At 33.4% G+C, this 22,558-nt stretch overlaps 1 protein-coding gene across 6 annotated transcripts in view; it reads right to left on the reverse strand.

Annotated features, from left to right (window-relative positions):
• The window catches only part of LOC142341662 (putative G-protein coupled receptor No18), a 111,984-nt gene that overhangs the window by 83,731 nt on the left and 5,695 nt on the right, over positions 1 to 22,558 (reverse strand). Inside the window, exon 1 of one of the 6 annotated variants that reach the window (XM_075392786.1) lies at positions 21,393 to 21,965. The exons of 1 other annotated variant lie outside the window; for it this stretch is intronic. The gene's annotated coding sequence lies outside the window, so the exon portion shown is untranslated. 4 more of the 6 variants (XM_075392784.1, XM_075392788.1, XM_075392783.1 and 1 more) reach the window with 4 other exon arrangements.

Genomic DNA, 22,558 nt, shown 5'->3' on the forward strand with positions numbered 1-22,558 from the left:
AAGGGAAAAGAAGGGAAATGCGATAAATGGAAGGAACTCAACATAATTAAGCGCATTTAACGTCAATCATCAACAGAAGCAAAAACACTTTTATTTTTTTTCAAATTGGATTACAATTTTCTAACTGTGCTAATATGGCAAGAATGGCTTAAATGAATACAAAAACACCTACATAATAAAATATTTTCAAAGGAGAGAAGAAATCTTATTCAGTTTGAAAAGCAATGTTTTTCTGTTAACTATACAGCAAAATACCCGCAATATGCGGAGAGCTTATTAAGCATGACTGTTCCATCACAAGATAAACTAATTTTTTGGGGGTGCGTGGTGGAGGCAAGCAACTTTGTTGTCTGTAGAATCAGTTCGGCTGAGCCAACATACTAGTTTTACTTCAATGCTAATTAATCCTGCTTTACCTATGATGTCTTGGTAATAATTTTGGACACACGCCGAACTATTTCCTACCAGGCGCATTAGTAATTAGTTCATTTTGACAATAGTAACAACCATTGTCTCGTTTTCAGTGTATTACAACAAACAGCAATCATTGTAGAAGTTTTTTATGTAAAAGCCAAGAAAGTAAATATATGCAGTATATTCATTGAAGAGTTGAGATTGACTTTGAATTCACGTGAAAGAAAATAATGCAATAAGTCTTGTCCATAACAAAGATATCAGCAGCCTCTGATCGCCGTGTGACCTTCCCGGGTCACCCTGGCTCTTTTGCTATTAACTGGTATCAGTTGTCAGGCGCCCCAAGAAAGTGCCTAAAAATTAATGACAAAATCGTGGCACGTTGTGAAAGTTTTTTGAATTCGAAATTTTCACTGAAAATTTTTTGAAAAATTGGTTTTGAATTGGGAATCAACTTGCAAGCGTAATCCAAGTCTTGGCAAAGATTTGTCAGACTTGTAGACTTGTTTTAAGACGTGCACAGTACTGATATGTACTTGTAGACTTGCATTTAGACCTGCCCAGTACTGATATTGACTTGCAGTTCAGTCCGGGGTACCATCAAATATTAGTACAAGTTATTTCAAAATAAATACTACTCTGCAAAAAAGTTTTGTTACACACTGATAAAAAGCAATTGAGATAACATGTTTTAAGTGTTAAATTCACAATTGCAAATGGACTGCAAAATCATCTAGACGTGCATAAAATTTGTGAAGGCTATTAATTAGTTTCAATTTTTGTGAAATTAAAGAAGTTTCTATAACTTGCAGTCTTTGTATAACTCGCCGTCAGGTTTTTAAAAGTAATGCAATGGTATACGATTTTCTTAGAACCGGCCTTGAGTGGAACGATCAATTGCCAAAGGTTTTTAATCTCGACATAAAGAGAAAAATTTTGAGAAAAATTAAACGAGATATCTAAAAGATTTTTTCTTGGTTTTCTCGCCAAAAACGATATATGATCCTGCCTTATTAAGGCATGATGCCATCTTAAATGATGTCATACTAATCATCAGGTCTTTGAAATAGTTTCGAAAGTGAAAAGACTTATTTGTTGCGGAATAGTGACAAAATCATTAGTCAAAAAGGTAAACTGAATTGATTTTGAGGCAAAAATAGTGAGCACCAAAAAAGCTTTCTGGTGAAATTGCGTACCAACGCTAAAATTTTCTGGTGAAGTCAGGTTCCAACGCACTATAAATCTTTTCAACTTGAACAAGATTGTTTTGTGCGAAACTTGCAATTCCGTCACCTCAGAAACTGTGTTATCCTTGAAAGTACAATGAACAATGCTAACAAAAACAATATCGTTTAAATTAAAAATGGATTAAGTCTCCAAGAATTGGGGATAGTATGTTAATTTTTTCAAAAATAGTTAACAAAAAAGATGCTGACCATTTGATTAAAAGGAAAACATAAGTGTCGGCAAACTAGATTTACAAGATTATAATAACTAAAAAACCACTAAAGCTGAGGCTTCTAAGGTTCTTTTAGCGCAAAATATAGGAGAATAAAAGTTGAAATTTACGTACAATTCATATCAATTTCTTAAAAAAATTTCCGTGATCAGTTTTCAGAACTGAAAAAAAATGAAACCGTGAAAAGACCTTACTAGTTGACATATAAAGGAAATTGAGACCTGTGCTAAGTTATAAAAGGATTAATTTTATTTACGCCTAATTGCACAGGAGCAGCGTTAGGCTTTTAGTCTGTAATGCATTACCATTAGCAGTTTATCAGCTGTGTTTTTACATTTTTCTCCACCTTTCAGATTGTTCAATTTGTTAGCTTGAGTACTCATTTTTGGTTTTGGTTACTATGGCACTTCTTTTAGCGTCTGGAACTTAAACTTTGTACAATTATCGCAGCCAAGAATGATCAGGTTATAGTCAACTTGAAGCAATTGTTAAAAGAAGCCATTGTATCTGCCAAAGTGTAATCAACGTCAGAACCCAAACAAAAATTCTATAGACCATAGTCATTGTCATGCATATGTTGACAACCCCTTTCAAGAAAAGGTTGTCCTAAAATAATATCCTATATTAAAAAAGATTAGAAACGTTTAACTGTTAGTAAAAAAACAAGAGTGGCGCAAGAGGCGTTATTCAGTTTTAAAATTTCTTTGCTGACCTGTGTAGCTTAAATATCAAAAGTGGAAGAAATCGGCTGCATGTATATCAGGAGGCATCACATGACCGACTTTATGCTGTAAGTTTTTCAGATAGAAACAAATTGGATATGAGAAAATCGAATTGAATTTAGCGTTATTTTTATGTTGAGGTGCTAAACTATTCAGGATCTGAATTGTTTTTCGAAATAAAAGTTTCAGCAACAATGAGAGAACGCAACGAATTTGTGCCAATTTTGGAAGCAGCTTCTCACCATTTGTCTCATATACTTCTATTTTATCTTGTATTTAATTTTGGGAAAAATGAACTAGTAGCTTAAGATTTATACGACTATCACTTCGAAAAAACAAATTCACATTTGTTGATCAAAGATTATTCGTAAGGCATTTATATTGAAAATTATTCGGCTCCTCCTCCTTTGGTATGCTCAAAATTTCAGGGCGCCATCAAACAAACGTTTAAACAAATTCCTTTAGTGAGATCATGTTGTGGAAATAAAAAAATTAACAAATTTTATGAAGTCTTTTTTTTCTGCTGATTTTATATAATTTATTTAACAAAGTTAATTTTGCTGCAAATTAAATCTGAGTTGCATCTGGCCAATTAATTTGAAAGATTCTTTTGACGTGTCCGGACAAAACAGTCCCAGACAAAACAGTCCCAGACAAAACAGTCCCAAATTGCAAAATATTCCCAGACAAAACAGTCCAAGACAAAATAGTCCCAAAAAACCAGACAAAACAGTCCCAGACAAAATAGTCCCAAATAAAATGTACCTAATGCCATTATACCCAATGTACTTTGAAATGTTCGTTCAATAATCCGACAACAAATTAGCAGTCGCTATTACCCGTATGTTTTAACATACTTAATGGCCATGGCCATGCCTCAGCGGCCCGTGGGACTTGATATGAAACTATCACAACCGAACATGGGATTAAATTATCCGCTTGTTAAATCATACGTGTGAGAGCTATTATAATGGCCTTGGGACTATTTTGTCTGGGACTGTTTTGTCTGGTTTCTTGGGACTATTTTGTCTGGGACTGTTTTGTCTGGGAATATTTTGCTATTTGGGACTGTTTTGTCCGGGACTATTTTGTCTGGGACTGTTTTGTCTGTTCACCTCTTTTGAAGCACTCAAACGATCATAAAGGGTGATAAAATTCTGTAAAAGGAAGACATACCTTTTCATAAACAATCTAATAATTTGATGAATAGATGTTTGGTGAAAGTAAGCTAACAAGTTCTTCTAAGAGATATTCTACCAGGCCGACAAAAGTGTAAGAGAACAGCTTTTCCCTCTTCAAAAAGTACTACTAAAGTAAAACTATTAAAGCAATTGGCGTTTTTACAGAATGCCATTTTTCAATGCCCAAGGTGTCATTTTACAATGATCCAGGCGAAATTGAGAAAAACTTTCATTTTGTTCTGTAGTTTACAATGTATGTAGACTAAAAAACAGAAAAAGAGTCCAGTCGGGGGCAGTAAAACAATAAAGTTGAGGTCAAAATGATAAGGTAACCACATCCGTATCATGAACAGCAAAAAATACAATATTTTTCTTGTAAAGTTAGAATTTTTAATAGCCGGAGGATAATAAGGAAAACAAAGGTCAATTCAGTGCTCACTCGCCTACATGTGAGGTAGGCTTTTCTTTGATTTATGACGCAATGGTCGGCCAGCTATCAGCAAAATAAGTGAGCCTTATAAAAATCAGGCACGCGTGTGATCAGATCAGCCATTTGAATGGGAGAACAGGACTAGAAATGGAAGGTAGCTACGCCTCCTTTGAACTAAGATGAAGGTCACTTGAAGGAATGAGGCCGAAACAGGGAATAAGTGGGGAAAATACGTCTGATAGCGGGGGATCCATGTCCAAAGTGTAGCATGTATTAAGGAAAGGTGCAATAAAGGTAATCTTAACTGATGGCTTTCATCTTCACAACATGTCGGCAACAGGTGTAAGCTTCTTATAACCACTGCATGATTTAACCCCCCCCCCCCTCCCGACAGCCAGCTCCTGTAAAGGGGGTCACAGCAAGATAGCCAACTTATTTATGCTCATTTTATTTAGGCCTTCGATTGTTTACCCCTACACCACCAACTCACCCCCACCCCCCAGTCTAGCCCCCACCCACCACCCCCCCCCCCCCAAGCTCTCGCAGGCTGTGCTATCGTAAAATGGCTGGAGCAAGATTTGAACAACTTTATATAAACCTTACCCCGGGCCTGTTTCTTTTATACCATTTGTCTATTGTGAGATTTGGTCAGCAAGTTACTCTAATCCCAGTTAGGCCGTTCAAAAAGGAATTACGATGGTTGCAGGGAACTTGCGATACATGGAAAATCAAAACTAAACCCTGATAGTAACGAAAACTTGGGTCCAAAAATCTGCCTTGATTAAAATTACAGTGTTTTTCTATAAGTTTTTTCAGTTTGATGAAATGAAGCGCTTGCTTGAATTGCTTTCAATGCCTGTCATTTTTAAGGTGCAAAATCTTCAAATAGGTAAGCTCTTTTTCAATTATGCAAGCTGGTTCTCAAATATGAAAGGTATGAAATATTTGTGAACAAAGCCTTTGTGGGGCTATAACTACAAATCTTACACCTAGACAATAAAATAAGTGATAAAGGGGTAACTTGGCCCTTAGGCTGGTATCACAATAGCATGTATTGGAGGAGTTGGATAATTATTACACTATATAGGTTGCCAAGGTACATATCTCAATGGGGTATTGTTGAATGAAGGTAGAACTCATAGCAACATTTAATCTATTTCAATTTCAATTCAACATTGTGGAACAAATGCCCTCTAGCTGTTTTCAAAACTTAAGTCGTCAAGTTATTCGAGCTGAAAATTTACACAACTTTTTAGAAAAGTTTATAATTTTAATTCTAGAAAAACTGAAAATTCGAACTTACGGGTCGTCTGTTGTTGTGCTTGAAATTCACCAAAGCGGAAATCGAATTTTTGATCAGAATTCCTCCTGAATAAATTGACTCGAAGTGAACGAATTTGACATTGGAACAGAGACTTTTAAATATATTAATTCCGATGTACTTGACCAGTGAAGCGAACATGAACGAAAAATCGAAAAGAAACAAGACTTTGCAAAGTCAAATCGGCGACCTCAATAGAAATAAACTGAAAAATCAAAATATAAACTTCTGCTCTGCAGTAAAAATATTTTCTAACTAAGTTTTTTTCAAAGTTAATACTTGGGTTGGTTAATGTGATTAGCAAAATAATCAAAATAATCAAGTTGAAACGTCGACTAAAAATAGAAGAACAATACTGAACATAATGAAATAATAAACTTCAAAGAGTGAAAAGAATTATAATCCAAGTTCAAAAGTTTTTCTGAAATTACACAACACCAAATAAATTAGAGAATTAACTGAAATAAATTATGACAAAATCTATTTGGCCCCACACAGTCGTTGGCTTTATTGATTTGATATGGTAATCAATCAATTTCATAAGTGGTCTCAATTCAGACTTCAAATTGACTTGGTTGACCGGCAGAATTGGATTGTACTCCTAAAGCAAATTTGCATTCGTGATTAGATCGCATTAGGCAAAATAGACACTTATAGCCATGAGGGAATAAATATACTCTCTATCTTTATACGTATCTTTAGGTATTTTTGGAACCTACGCAGTTACTGTTCTGAAGATAGAATTCTTGTTCAAGTGCCTATCAAACGAATTATTTGAAAAAATATATTTAGAAACGAATCAGTTATTGCGAAGGTTAAAAGAAGAAAGCTCGCTGCGGCCAAAAAATTGCATTAAAAAAGTTAATCTGAAGATTACAAGCCTAGTAAATCATCATTCGGAACCTGAAAAAGAATGTAAAATTAACTTAGAAATATTTTAAACAATACCCAGTTTTTTTGAAGGTGAACAAGGTAAAAATGAGCTTCAAAACCCAAAGTTGACCTCGACTGTCGACCATTTGACCTGTTTTTAACTGCGACATTAAATTAATTGACCAGCTGAGGGTAATTTTGCAGCCAGTGGGGTGTTTTCCTCTATAGAGGAGAAGCTAAATTATTACCAAAAGGGAATCTCACCAGACATTTAGGAAATTACAAATTGGCTTATACTTTAGTGACTTTTGATTGAATCACAAAAGGGCAGTGAGAAGTCAGATTAGTAGAAACGAATCCCGTATCTAAGTGAACTAAGTAATGAAAAAATTTATAAAGTTATTATACTCTATAAGTTATTCGTATCTCATTATTTAAAAACAATACTTTAAAACCTAAATTAATCAAAAAGTTCAAACCAATTTAAAGTAAACAACGGCTTTATTTACTTCTTTTTGTAGATACTGTAAATAATGGGAAAATGCACTTCTTTACAATTGATTTCAGAAAAATTAAAAGTTAGTTTTCGAAAATTTTGTTCCCAGTCAAACAAAACTTGATACCCCTTGAAAAGATCTTGATAGCCAAAATTTCTTGGAACAATTTGGTAAGATCTCGCTAAGATCTTATCAAGGCATGTCAAGAACTTTTCTTGGCGTAATTTGCTAAGAGCTTGATCAATCTAGACACATAGAAAAGTTTTGTTTGCAAAAAATTTGATAAGAAAAAACACTTTTCAAATCAACTTTACTGTAAATTGAAACGTATCAGAAAATTTTAAATCCTCTTGACAACGCAAAACTTTCAATGTTTATATGGAGTAAAAACAGACCCTAGGAAATACTTCTACTAAACACGATAAAAAATTTTGTTTACATTATTACGTTTTTGCATTAATACAATCTTCATTCCCGTTATTTACAAAAAAAATCAGAAAAAAAGTTTTGTTGTGGTGAGCATTAAATTATATTATTCTGATTTCATCTTTGATCCTTAACGTCTCGACTTCAAGATCAAATCTTTTGTTGGCAAGTCAACAGTGTGAAAAACCGTGATGCGTTTTGTAGGAAGGTTTATAGGATTTGAGAGCGCCACTCGTCGTCTGTGCGAAAAAAAAATTTGTCTGTGAGTTAAAGGTTTTGTTTCGCGAGATGTGTTTATTATAAGTTAATTACTAGGTAGATTCAACAAAAGGCAAATTTACTTAATATTTGTATTAAAAACAAATGAAACGCTTTCTTGTTTGTTAAAAACTACAAAAAGGGGCAATGTGAATGAAAAGTAATTTATAATCTCATGCTAATGCAAAATGTTTTCAGAAAAATGGTGGCCGTCCTGTATAAGGTGTATACTATGCATATACCAAGCTAGAATCCAATTCAAATTTAAATTATACTTGAAAAAACGCGGCCAATTTGTTGTTTAAGAATCCAACGGAAGCAGTATTTTTCGACATTCTTGATAATTGTTGCTAATTCTTGATAATTCTTGCTTTTCGTATGGTTTCCTCCTATCTTTTTTCTGAGTGTTTCTAAATTTCTAAATTTTTAATACTTGATTTATCCTGCCATTGCCATGCCATGGTTAATCTTTCCTGATAATCTTGCTATGGTCTTGTTTCTTGATAGCCATGCATTGAACTCGCAACTTCGTATATATCTTGATATTATCGTGCAATGCAACATAGCAAGATCTTGGTACGATTATCCCGGGTTAAGTATGTTTCTTGTCAAGGTTTATCAAAATTCAGTTAACTTGGTTGAGTTAAAAATGATATTATCCACAGTCTGTTCGTATGAACAAAAAAGCGCTGAAAATTTTTGATCGCCAGTTAAAATTATTGAAGTCCCACTTTTTTTACTCCTGTTTATTTAACCCCTATCATTCCACCCTGATTTATTCATCCCTCTTTTATTAAACTCCATTATCGTTTAAGCCTTCCATCTTTCAACACCGATTTCAATCTTTATAAAATTAGGACTATTAAATTAGTAAAGTAATCACTTGGCCATGCCCCACAGGCCATGAGGCCTTGGTTACGTATCAGTTGCCCGTGGGAATTGTTATGACACTATCACAACCAAAGGTGGGACTAAGTTAGTGACTTAATTATGACAAAACACGCCTTCAATGACGACTGCTAATTGGCGGGATGAAACCATAGAAGGGTTAAATGATACAGTTGTTGATTTATATGGGGTTAAGATATAGGATTAATTGAATAGGGACTAATCACGAAAAGAACACAAAATATAAGCATTATAGAAAAAATTTCTTCTTTTTGTATAAATTTGTCGACCAAAGAAATGAGAATTGTTCTTCAGATTTCTTTGTTAAAATTTTGAGATAATGCAGAACTCTAGCCTACCAATTATCGCCTCCATAATTTGTTCTATCCATAAAAATCTATCTAGGGTTACTTAGTTGTTGGCCAATTAGTGGCTTTCTCATGATTAGATGTATGAATGTTTGGTCACCTATTTTCCGGTAAACAATAGCAAAATGATTAACGTATAATAATTTTCATTTTCTGTCAAATAGTTTTGAGAACGAAAACTGGTTACAATTGAACAATAAACAAAAAAATGGGATCAAATCTGTTAAGCACGATCTAAAAATTTTAGGCCAAAATTTCAGGCGTTTAGTATACTTTCCAACACAGTAGATCAAAACTGAATTTCATTGTAATATTTGCAGACAGTAGTGCTATAATTTAAACAGTCTCAAAACTCGAAACTAGACCGCTCTGATCAGACCATTTCCAAGACTCTAGTGCGACCATTTTCTGGACCATCGTGCGACTAAAGCCTTTCCCAGACCATGTATTTTGGGTCGCACCACGCCACCAGTGTGCGACCTATATGGTCTAATCAGAACGGTCTAGGGTCGCGCACTTAAACCTGTGCACTGAGTGACCTGGTCTCAATTCATTACCTTCTCGATACAATGAGGAAAAAAGCCGAGTAAAGCATTTGTCTGACAAACGGCATCAAAATCTTCTTCCCATCAATAAGACAAGATTTTTCCCAGTTAAACTGGGAAAAAATATGCAAAGAGGCCCTGTAATATGGATTTGCACCTAATTTTGCGACCCCAGTCAACCACATTTTTGACTTCGGAGTACTCATTTAAACAAATGTTTTAAACTCAAACCACTAAACAAAGTCAATAATGCCTTATTAAAGGGAGTTCATACCTGTCGACAACCATAACAAATGGCAGGATAAAGAGCAAAGTCGAATAAAACGCAAGCATTGGTTACTACCGAAAATGAACGATTATCTTATATAAAAAAACTATATAGCAAAGTCGAAATAGCCTCAGTTAAAATGGTAATTAACACGGATTTCAACAGAAAAGACAAGGGTCCTGTCTTTTTTCAGAATAACTATCAGGTTTACAAAATAAACAAAAGACAAAGTTATTAAATACGTTTAATTTCTTGAAATTATTTAATTTCAATTTCACTAAGTTAATTAGCTAATAACTGCAATCTGTAAATAACTTCAGTTTTTGTCTCCTTAGGATACCATTGAGATCTACCATTATCCACAATGTCATACGACTACAAAAATGTCCAAAACAGGCAAAAAAAAACTCACAACTTATATTGAAACACTAATAACAATCAATGGCCACTTCTTTCAGCATCCGCAATGTGATATGTGATTGTAACTACTACGTTATTACTGTAATAGTATGTCGACTCTGACAAAAAGTCCTCAAAAAATTATGGAAACTTGAGGTACCATGCCGAAAAGCAATTACTTAACAGATGAAATAGCAAAGATTACGTGAAATTTATTATCTTGAGAGCAAATTCGAGATCTCGTTGCTGAGACTAAGCGTCGAGGTGATAAACTAAGAAAAAGTGGCACAGGTAAATATATGTTTTTTTTAAAACCACGTTTTTGGAAAAATTATATCAACTGTGAGCTTCCAAAAAAATATTAAATAGATTAACTTTTAGTTGGTTAATAAGCCAATTGGACCAGCCATTGGCCAGACACTGTCAAATTACTAACAAATTACAACGAATACAAGTAGAACTCAATTTTTCACAAACAAATTTACTCAAACACAGTGTTGCAGCCAGAAAATCTAACGCTTTTCACGGGAATAAAAATGTATGTTCATTAGCTTTTATTTTATGATTACATAAGTTTGGTCGGTAAATAATTGAAGCTTGGCTTGAATCCGTCCTGGAGTGTGATTAACATGGGAAAACAAAAAAGCCAATGTGTTTTTCAAACCTTAGATGGTTTAACTATTTGCTTCTTAGATAATGAATTGGAGTTTTGATTCAGACTCAGACAGGCGACCACAATAAAAACAACAAGTGCTGACAAACCTGGAGTTGTCATTAAATTATTTCAAAAAAACTTTGTCAGATTCATAAAAACCAAACCTCGTTCTCAGAAAACATAATGTAATCTCATTTGAACAAAAATAGCGTTGCTCAATAATTGATACGCAGCTAGGATAAAAAAGAATGCAAAAAAATTTTTATGAAGGACAATTTGAAAAAACAACCCGAACTAATTTTTTCTTCGCAAAAATTTAACGACCAGGCCAAAACTGGCCTATAAGATTTTTTTATTGTCCTTAACGTTTACGCAATAGATGTTTTGACAAACGGAAAAATTAATAAATATCGAAAACAAGTGATGAATTTTTGAGACTTATTGTGGGACATTTGTGGGAGAACCGGAGGTCAACATAACCCTCATTTGACTGAAATTACCTTCTGTTAAAACTTTTTCTGGCAACAACATTTAAAATTAGCAAAATAAACATATGTGATGATGTTTTTTTGAGAAAGTGCAAATTCGGTCACAAGTTTAACTGAAAAGGCCGGTTCAACTATTTCAAAAGTTCTTTATTATCTTCAATCAGAAAACCAGTAAGTCTGTCGTTTTTATGCTTTTATAATATTTTCAAGAAAACAGACCAAAGTTTCATCAAAAACTACGAAAGATGCGACCAGAACAACAGAATTCAGGCTAACGTTGACAAAATTTTAAACCTCCGTAACTCCTCGTAAAAAAAGCCAAAATCAAAAAATCGTTTATGAGAGCAAAGAACATTAATATTGAAAAGTTTTCTATTAATCCCACTAAATTCTTGGAACGATGAATAGACTGATTGGCAAAAATTAATCTATCAGAAAGCACAGTGGAGCATATAGTTCCTACACGATCAAACAATGGCGGCCTCATGTTTGCGATACTCTGCTTTCGCTAAGGTTCCTATGTATCCTAGAAAACAATTAGTTTCACGGCAATATTTATCAATCACTGGATATTTTTTACTTTGTTTCAAGGCTTAGTTCCACCAAACTATTGATTTTTGGACCAATAATTTTTTCAACCAATAAAATTAATTATGTCGGCTAAATTTCTTACAAGTTTCTTGAAAAATTAAATCAACTGTATGCTTCCAAAAAAAAAACTCAAACGATTAATTTTTAGTTGGTTAATCAGCCAATTGGACCAGCCATTGGCGAGACATTGCCAAGTAACTAACAAATTACGACAAATACAAGTAGAACAAATTTACGCAAACACAGTGTTGAAGCCAGAAAATCTAACGCTTTTTACGGGAATTAAAGTCTAGGTGCATTTGTTTTTATTTTCAAATCAATTTGGTCAGTAAATAGTTGAATTTTGGTTTGAAGCCGATCTGGAATGTGATTAACATGGAAAAAAAAGCAAATGTAATTTCCAAACTTAAAAACAATTTGAAAATTTTTAGAAAACAAAGGTTAGATGGTTTAACTAATTGCTCCATAGACAGCGAATTAGAGTTTTGATTCAGACTCAGACAGGGGACCACAATAGGACCAACAAAGGCTGTCTTACCTGGAGTTGTCGTTTAAATATTTCGAAAAAACTTTGTCAGAACCACAAAATTAGTTTCTCTTTCTGAGAAAAAATAAAGTATTCTAATTTGAACATAAATAGCGTTGCTCAATATTTGACACGCAGCTAGGATAAAAAAGAATGCAAAAAAGTTGGTACGAAGGACAGATTGAAAAAACAATCCGAACTAAATTTTTCTTCTCAAAAATTCAACGATCAGACCAGAAATGGCCTCGCTATCGTTTCAAGGCTTGTAAAAATTTTTATTGTTCTTTAATTGTGCGTAATAGATGTTTTGACAAACGGAAAAAATAAAACAAATTGAAAACAGGCGTTGAATTTCTGAGAATTATTGATTGAAATAAGTGAAAACTGTTATTTCCAGAACACTTGTGGGAGAACCGGAGGTCAACATAACCCTCAATTGAGTGAAATTACCTTGTGATAGATTTTTTCTGGCAATCACATTTCAAAAAAGCAAAATAAACATATGTGGTGACCTTTTTCTTTAAGAAAGTGCAATTTTTTTTAAAATTCACCCACAAGGAAACCCGAAAAGGTCGGTTCAATTTTATCAAAAGCTCGCTTTTAACTTTAAACAAAAAACCAGTAAGGCTGTAGTTAATATGTTTTATAATATTCTCAGAAAAACTGACCAACGTTTGATCGGAAGCTACGAAAGATGTGACCAGAACAACGGAAGTCAGGCTAACGTTCACATAACTTCAAATTGCCAAAAATTGACATATAGTTCCTACACGATCAACCAATGGCGGCCACATGTTTGCGATACTCCGCTTTGGCTCGCGTTTCGATGTATCCTAGAAGAAAATTTGTTACCCCGGAACATTTATAGTTCACTGGACATTTTTTACTTAGTTTCAATGCTTAGTTCCACCGAACTACTGATTTTTCGACCAATAAATATAATTATGTCGGCTAAATTTGTCATGTTTTCCTTGTCGGCTAAACGCTCTGTCGGCCAATTTTCCTAGCACCCTTGAAACAACTTCTTGTTTGGCTTTGTAAAAGGTACCAAGTTGTTGAGCAATATCAATGTTTATTTAATGTTCTTCAGACGTTTTGTCGTTAGAACGTCTGAAGTTTAACTGAAAAGGTCGGTTCAACTATTTCAAAAGTTCTTTATTATCTTCAATCAGAAAACCAGTAAGTCTGTCGTTTTTATGCTTTTATAATATTTTCAAGAAAACAGACCAAAGTTTCATCAAAAACTACGAAAGATGCGACCAGAACAACAGAATTCAGGCTAACGTTGACAAAATTTTAAACCTCCGTAACTCCTCGTAAAAAAAGCCAAAATCAAAAAATCGTTTATGAGAGCAAAGAACATTAATATTGAAAAGTTTTCTATTAATCCCACTAAATTCTTGGAACGATGAATAGACTGATTGGCAAAAATTAATCTATCAGAAAGCACAGTGGAGCATATAGTTCCTACACGATCAAACAATGGCGGCCTCATGTTTGCGATACTCTGCTTTCGCTAAGGTTCCTATGTATCCTAGAAAACAATTAGTTTCACGGCAATATTTATCAATCACTGGATATTTTTTACTTTGTTTCAAGGCTTAGTTCCACCAAACTATTGATTTTTGGACCAATAATTTTTTTCAACCAATAAAATTAATTATGTCGGCTAAATTTCTTACAAGTTTCTTGAAAAATTAAATCAACTGTATGCTTCCAAAAAAAACACAAACGATTAATTTTTAGTTGGTTAATCAGCCAATTGGACCAGCCATTGGCGAGACATTGCCAAGTAACTAACAAAATACGACAAATACAAGTAGAACAAATTTACGCAAGCACAGTGTTGAAGCCAGAAAATCTAACGCTTTTTACGGGAATTAAAGTCTAGGTGCATTTGTTTTTATTTTCAAATCAATTTGGTCAGTAAATAGTTGAATTTTGGTTTGAAGCCGATCTGGAATGTGATTAACATGGAAAAAAAGCAAATGTAATTTCAAACTTAAAAACAATTTGAAAATTTTTAGAAAACAAAGGTTAGATGGTTTAACTAATTGCTCCATAGACAGCGAATTAGAGTTTTGATTCAGACTCAGACAGGGGACCACAATAGGACCAACAAAGGCTGTCTTACCTGGAGTTGTCGTTTAAATATTTCGAAAAAACTTTGTCAGAACCATAAAATTAGTTTCTCTTTCTGAGAAAAAATAAAGTATTCTAATTTGAACATAAATAGCGTTGCTCAATATTTGACACGCAGCTAGGATAAAAAAGAATGCAAAAAAGTTGGTACGAAGGACAGATTGAAAAAACAATCCGAACTAAATTTTTCTTCTCAAAAATTCAACGATCAGACCAAAAATGGCCTCGCTATCGTTTCAAGGCTTGTAAAAATTTTTATTGTTCTTTAATTGTGCGTAATAGATGTTTTGACAAACGGAAAAAATAAAACAAATTGAAAACAGGCGTTGAATTTCTGAGAATTATTGATTGAAATAAGTGAAAACTGTTATTTCCAGAACACTTGTGGGAGAACCGGAGGTCAACATAACCCTCAATTGAGTGAAATTACCTTGTGTTAGATTTTTTCTGGCAATCACATTTCAAAAAAGCAAAATAAACATATGTGGTGACCTTTTTCTTTAAGAAAGTGCAAAATTTTTTAAAATTCACCCACAAGGAAACCCGAAAAGGTCGGTTCAATTTTATCAAAAGCTCGCTTTTAACTTTAAACAAAAAACCAGTAAGGCTGTAGTTAATATGTTTTATAATATTCTCAGAAAAACTGACCAACGTTTGATCGGAAGCTACGAAAGATGTGACCAGAACAACGGAAGTCAGGCTAACGTTCACATAACTTCAAATTGCCAAAAATTGACATATAGTTCCTACACGATCAACCAATGGCGGCCACATTTTTGCGATACTCCGCTTTGGCTCGCGTTTCGATGTATCCTAGAAGAAAATTTGTTACCCCGGAACATTTATAGTTCACTGGACATTTTTTACTTAGTTTCAATGCTTAGTTCCACCGAACTACTGATTTTTCGACCAATAAATATAATTATGTCGGCTAAATTTGTCATGTTTTCCTTGTCGGTTAAACGCTCTGTCGGCCAATTTTCCTAGCACCCTTGAAACAACTTCTTGTTTGGCTTTGTAAAAGGTACCAAGTTGTTGAGCAATATCAATGTTTATTTAATGTTCTTCAGACGTTTTGTCGTTAGAAAGGTCGAAGAAAAATTAAATCTCAAATATTTTGTTTTCTGTAGAATTTCACTAAGAATCTCAGAATCTCATAAAAAAGGCATTGGCACTTTTCTTAATACGTCTTTTCAAGTGGTCTATTCAGCGCAAAAGAAACATGACAGCTTTCAGCACTATTTCAAAATATAATTTGATTTTGATTTGTTTTTCAAATTGACTAAAACTCACCTTTGGATCGAAGTTGAAATTGCTAAAATCAAATAAACTTATGAATCAACTATTATCTGACTGTATTCTATTAATATTGAGCAGAAGTGAAGTTGAAGGTGTATTGAACGAGAAAAAGAAAGGCAATTTAAATCGACTAGATCGATTAGTAGGGGTCACAGCAGACAAACAAAGAACAAATACGTCAACAAGAACGCTATTGAAAAGCAGAAAAAAATTACTTAGTCTGAAGGAACAAATGACAACTTTGAGTGATGAAAGGAGGGAGAGTTTTATGGATTGCAATGACAGTTTTAGCATGGCACCTTGGTGTGCTTTTAATAGAAGAGACGGAATGGTATGTCTAGGAAATGAGACTAATATCCTTAATGGCCAACAAACCCTACATTTCCTATTTTGGGTGCCTTTAATGGACAATACCGACATTTTGAACCCATCGCGCCCTCATCACCTCACGCCCTCTCCCCCCTCATGCAACTCGCAGTCGCGCGTCGCTCCCCCCCCCCGCTCCCCGTCACAAAAACCATACCCCCTCCCTCCCTCCGAGATGAGTAGAGGTGAATTGTAGAATAAAAATGCGCACATCCTTAGCAAGGTTAATGAGGATGTGATTATATACTGATTACCCTAAATTTTTGGGGGGAGAGGAGTTGGTAATTACGGGTTAAATGTAAAACTTGCGGCTATTTTAATACATCTAATATCTTTTTTTAACTTTCTTATTTGCCCGCCAGACATTAGTAAGTTTGTGCCATTTTGCATTTCAACAACTTGACTAAAAATTTTTTGGTAGCAGGCTAAAAAGGCTAAAATAGAGACATGAACTACTCAGGAACTCGAAGATATTACTGCTGTTTCAGAGACATGCATAATCCACTTGCATAAGTAATACAAAATAAACTACATAAAGATGAACACCTTTTGAGACAAAATTTGCGTCACTGTATATATGCTCTGCAAACTGTGAAAAATAAGTAAAATTGTTTATTTTTCTTGTGTTTAGAGAAAAAAGTATTGGACATTTGAATTACAATTGCTCCTGTGCAGTTGTTCTAATGGATTCAAAAGTGAAGTGTGCCTGTTGAAATGTCCTCACCAGTCGGTCAACACTTGTTGAAAGGTCAACCATTTAGAATTATTTCATCGCAACATCTTGCTAGATAACTCATTGTCTCGTAAGATCTTGCAATAAAATCATCCGTCTTGGAAGATCTTGCAAGATAATAATATTTGAAAGTTTTTAATATTTTTTGACTGGTAAAAATTAACCACGGGGTTACAAATTTTAATTTACCTCTTAATAAAAAAGTTATTTATTCGTCTTACAAGAATCTTGCAAGATAGCCATCGCACTAACTGACAATTCGACAAAGTCCTAAAAGCCAAACAAAATTGTTCACAAAAACGTGTATAATTCTTTCAATGATATTCTTGCAATAACTCATTTCTGGTGCAAGTATATATTAGTAAACCCCAAGATAATCTGAAAAGCCAACGACGCAAGCAGAAAAACTGATACATAGTAAAAGAAACAAAAGCTGAAAAGTTATGGGAAAATGTGTTATTTTGCACCCTTCATCCGGGATAAAAGCCTAAAGTGGTAAAGTTAATGCATTTGACTGACAGATTAGCCCATCAATATTCCACGCATAGCTTACACTCTGCTTTGGGCAGGTATCCAAAATAAAGGCAAATCCAGACAAAACCTGTCAAACCAGTCAGCTCATTTCAGTTCGGCGTCTGCCTCAATTAGCCAATAGAATTGATTAACTCAAATTCTAAAGAATATTCGATGGATTAATCGCAGCCGCACCTGCTTATGAAAAGGTAACTCTTGAAAAGCAGATCTAAAGAGCGCAAATAATGCTCAATTTAAGCAGTTATTTAGGTGTGGGAAACAATCTTCAGTTATTCCATTCGGCGCTTGATTGAGATTTAAAAGCTGATAATTTTTCAAATATTTGTCTTCATGCCACAATATTTTTGACGTCATGAGTTTCTGAACTTGAACTACCTCTCTTTCGATCATGTTTTGATGCTGGCTTTATGGACTATTGAGTGCATTTTGTAAACGTTTCTTAGCTTTTCGCTTGAAATTTGGCATGGAAGTCTTAATTGATTTTCAGTTTTTCTTGCTGTTTAAGGCGGAACAAATCAAAATATGCGCAGAGAGATAATGATACTTGATATATAATCTTTAAACTAATATTGGCTTGAAAAATAATTCTTTAACAAGTAATCAAATGAATGTTTAGAATCATATCGAAATGAAACAAAAGATGATTGGAAAATGACACAAAAGATAGACGATATGGGTAATTGAGGAATATCGAAACAACTAGCTTGAAATGAAAAACTTCACAAACTAAAATTCGTTAAAGTAGGTCAAGACCAAGGAATCTTATTCCTAATTTTAAGCATGGACTTTTTCATTCGATTTCTATCTAATTACTGATCTATCTGTCAAAATGGAATAACAGTGTTTTAAAAGAAAACTAAAAAACAATGCAATTTTGAAAACAGCGTTTTAATTTTTTTAGTATCAACAAGCTTCAATCGATAAAGTTCCAATTGAATCCATTTTCATCCGAAAACATAGATCAAACTTTCTCTTCACATTAAAGAACATTTTGGCTCATCACACAATATCTTTGGGCGTCGTAAAATCAAGCTGTGGAAGTTGTTGAACTTTCCATGTTCCTTCTCTTCTTAGAGAAATCCGAAAAATCGAGTATACATATTCAATTTTGTTGGCGTTTTCGTTACAAATGTTCTAAGCATGAGTGATAATAGATTAATTTAGTACAAATTTTCTTCGAAACTGACTAAATGTGGCTTCATTTTCGCAAAGCGCTATCGTGAAAACCTAGGACATTTTTTGTCGCTCGTTTCCAGCCTTTTCACAAAAAAAGTTCAACGTCACCCATTCCCACGGTTACAGTATCTAACTACAAAAATGAAAGAAAGCCTAATTTATGATCAGTTTTTAAAAACTTATCGCTCGATACTAAGTGAACTAAGAGTGAACTATGATACAATACTAATCTAATTTTACAATTACTTATAGCGTTGTTCACAAGAACAATTGAGAACCTCAAAAATAATCAAAATGTTAAAATTTGAAAATAAATTCATGACAAATTGTAGTTTCAACGCCAAAAAACCATTATTTAAATTAAGACAACATTGCAACACTTGAAAAGGATTGCGATCTCTCTCTGTAATGTGACCACGCTTAAATGTAGAAGAAAAATGACTGAAAGTGGCAAATCTCAAACAAAATTAATTATTTAGGAAACAAACTTTTTAAAACAACAACACATTACAACCGTAAGTTTTCAACAAAAAGATGACAAAGAGTTTAACTTGCAACTGAATAGAAAGCAACTTGTACATGTCATTAGTGAAGTTAAGTCAAAAGCCTACACATTAACACTGAACACAAAGAAGTCAAAATTTATCGTAAATAAGCGGTGTTGAAGCCAAAAAATTATATGCGTTTATATCCGTTTTTGTGTACGATCTTTGGTCTACTCTTTGCCTGTGAACCTGAAATGTCAAAAGTTGATGTTTGATTTATAATCATTCTGGTCTGTAACTAAGTTAAAGACGAAGAAAAATGCAAAAGTGTTTTTAAAAAATCATGTACAACGTCCCATTGAAATCTGAATAACTTCTGAACTATAAAATTCTGCAACTAGACCCAAACTGATCTTGCTCCGACTGCTTACTGTTATTGAAATAGTTAATTTAACCAAATAGACTTTATATCAAAAATAAATGAATAAATAATGGTTACTCCTTTTGGTATATTACCAAAAAAAGCATTATGTATCAATTGAAAGCGTTCGATTATTTCTTTAATATTTCCCTAGATACCATAGATACCCAATTGAAAAATTAATTAATAAGTTTCCAGTTGACCACAAAAAAGATCAAATGCCTGAAAATAGCAAGAAATTGCTAAAAATTTTCAAGGACATTTCGTCGGAGCCATACAAAATCACGAACCGTACTGAAAAACACCAAATTTTTTCCATAGGACTTGATTGGATTATAAAAGGACGTCTTTTTATTTGCAGCTTTATATGAAAAGAAGTCTGTAGAAACTCAAAAGGAAAATTGCAAAAAAAAATATTTCAAAACCGACGGACCCAAAGAAACAATCCGTATCTTTTTTCATCTCAAAACCCATCGAGAAGACACCAAATTTTGTTTTGCTATCGCTGATCAGCTATTAAAAATTGCAAGTTTTCTAAGATATTTCGTGATAGATGTTTGGCAGACGACAGTCTTAATATATCAAAAAAGTTCAATAAATTTTCTATATAAGTATCGGTTTAATTTGCCAAAAGACATCAAAATGTTAATTCAAGAAATTTTGTTTGAGGAACCGGAAGCATAATTAGCCCACATCTGAGTAAAAGAAGGTTGGGTAGGCACTATTAATGTCTGCAGTACCACTCAAATTGGACAAATTGGTCCAAAATGCATATTTCAAGCCATTTTTTAATGAAAAAAGTAAAAAAAAGGCTGAATTTTCAAAAATTTAGCTGTAAAATTTGCCAAAGAAGTAGGGTCAAATCGTTCACCAACTCTCTTCTATCTTTAAAAAATAAACAGAAATTAGACTATTGTCAACATTTTTATCATACTTTATCAAAAGTTGATCGTAATTTAAGTAATAAATACGAAAAGTGTGATCAAATCCACGGAAGTTAGGCTAACGCTCACAAATCTTTAAGCCTCAGTAACTCCTTGGAAACAAAAAAATTTCAATTTGAAGTTCTACATTTGACAAGCTTGCTAGTAATAGCACTCACAATCCTGTACGATGAATGTATCGTTTGGTGAAAATTGACTGAGCACAAAACCCAATTGAGTATATAGTTTCTCCCCCAGAAAAGTGGGTCGAAACAATTGAAAAAAGTGTTGATAAAATCTAGTTGTGTTATTTTTAATGAGTTCACTAGTTTAGTTGATTTGAAAAAGAATTCATTTTCTCTCCGCAAGCTTGGCATAGAATGATAACTTTTTGTTAAATTTTAATCAGAAACGCATTCGTGAATCGAAACCTTCTAAGCATCTGGGTGGGCATTTTGATAATAGTCTGTCACATCAAGATGAATGTGAAATATTTTTAAAGCCAATATTGTTACTAATCGTATATGATTACAGTACTGATAATACTAGATTTACAAAAAAAAATAAATGAAATGTCAGTACCATTTGACAAATTTCAGTTCATTATAATCTATTGTTAAAAATGAAAGTGTGCTACTATATTTACGCAAAAAAAATGACCGACCTAATAATTTAATGTGTGAATCTAGGTAATTCTCTCCCCCGCCCTCCCGAAAAACATTCAAAATTTTGTTTCTAATGCACTAAGAGAAAAAGTTATTGCTGATAAAGTATCAATATAAAGGATGAACAAGCCAATGTTTTTACAGCACAGTAATTAAATGTTTGTGAAAACTTTACCGTAAATTGTCCCGGTAGTGAGAGGTTTTTTAAAAATAATTGGTAGCTCCATGACTTGAAGATCAACAGATTATCTCGCAGTAAATCAATATAAAAAGTACCCTCAGAGAAATAACTATGGATAATGTAACTATAAATATAGTAATAAATTTATGAAATCTTACCCTAAATTGACTCGTGCAAGTAGGTCTCCGTACAAAAACAATTTGCGAGAATATTTGGCGCTGTTGCTTAGCAACACTATATTTGCAAAACTAAACGCTGTAGAGAACTGAATCGTTTCAAAATAGGGAGAAAAATGGTTGAAAATATTAATCAAAAAGGCGCAAAATAAGACAGTGTAGCTTATCTGAAAAATGGTGCAGGGTATCTAAAAATATTTCCATCGGCCCAAAATGAGGTTTCATTTTGAGGGAAATGGCGTTCGAGAGATTAAAGAAGAGTATTAAACTGAGCTAGCTCAGATCACATTACATATTTGGAGTAGGGATTAAAAAGAGATAACGACCCCCACCCTCATTTCCAAGGATTATCATATAATAAATGCGTATTTGTTAACCTTAACGAATTCTCCATTTTAGCCTTTAAAAACTGTTCAGAAATGGATGGCTTTTACGTAATAAGGTACGTTGGATCAAGCATACTCACAGCCATTTAAATTGGTTCTGATATAAAAACAAATTATGCGAGATGATCTGCGTTTTAAGAACTCAAAATATAAATCATGCATGTGGTGTATGTTGATGAAAAATCGGATCAAATCTTATTAGGCTTAACATTTTTTTTACAAGTCATCAGATGCCTAATTAGTTCGCTTTATTGAAAGAATAAAATGACAAGAGACGTCAAGAATGCAAAGTTGCTGCTTTTTATATAGCTTCAGTTTTAGCCTGCGATTATTGTCTTCGACTATCTGATATTTACTTCAATTAAATTGTTTAAATTTGTTAATTATATCATCTATAGATTAGGATGCTAAAAATCTTTAAAAAAGAATAAATCTTAAGTTACTAATTGAAGACGTAGGAAATAAAATTAAAATTCACTAGAACAACAAAAAATTCTATCGATCAGACGTATAAAACCAATAGAATCAAAAAATCGAAATCAGTGCATATTTAAGGGGATCTATTAAAGTTCAAAGCTTTGCAGGAAGGAAAAGTGATGAAATTGAACCATCGTCTATAATCGCATGGAATTTAAAATAACTTACAATAACGACAATAAAGTGGTGGCAAACTCTCAAACGTACTCCACTATCATCAAGTTCTCTCTTTTCCAGAGATTCTGCAGTTCTTACCGTGAAAAATAAGAGAAATTGACAAAAATT

The sequence above is a fragment of the Convolutriloba macropyga genome, chromosome 6 (assembly GCF_964194025.1).
Source record: "Convolutriloba macropyga chromosome 6, txConMacr16.3, whole genome shotgun sequence".
Taxonomy (NCBI): Eukaryota; Metazoa; Xenacoelomorpha; order Acoela; family Convolutidae; genus Convolutriloba; species Convolutriloba macropyga.